A 662-nucleotide genomic window follows, 5' to 3' on the forward strand; every position below is an offset into this window, starting at 1 on the left:
CAAACATATTCAGATGCAAACACCAAATATTTTATGTACTCCTTTAATTTATTTAATTCTAATATAATATATACAAATGTTTCTTATGCTGCGTGCAAATAAAGAACGAAATTCTTAAATAAATAAATGTCATGAGAATTGCTTTGCTATCTGGTTTCCGCCGAAAGATATCTTTTGGGAGAGAGAGGTTGGTGTAGTTTAATTAAAATATATTATTAATTTATTAAATTAAAAAATTAAATTAATAATTAAAAATAATAAACAAAAAATAATAAATTTTAATATCTCTAAAATTTCTCTTGTTAATTTGGTGTATGAGCCAAAATGATGAGAAGAGGGGCCAGATATGCAACTGACTTTAATTATTTGTACTTTGCATGGCACTGAAGTCATCATAAAATAAACAAATATTTTCTGTATTAAAAGGTTAATCTATGTTATTATATATAATACTATTGTAAAGATATAACGCTCATATTTCTTAAGTGGTCAAGAGGACTTGTTTATATTACTGTTTCTGTTATGACAGTTATAAGTAGTTGTGGTGTATACATATACTTGTTGTGGTGTATTATTGAGAATGAATCACAAAAGTACAATGTACAATGATATTTATAGATGGTAAAAAAATTAATATAATAAAAATATATAATTCTATAATT

The sequence above is a fragment of the Arachis ipaensis genome, chromosome B07 (assembly GCF_000816755.2).
Source record: "Arachis ipaensis cultivar K30076 chromosome B07, Araip1.1, whole genome shotgun sequence".
Lineage (NCBI taxonomy): Eukaryota > Viridiplantae > Streptophyta > Magnoliopsida > Fabales > Fabaceae > Arachis > Arachis ipaensis.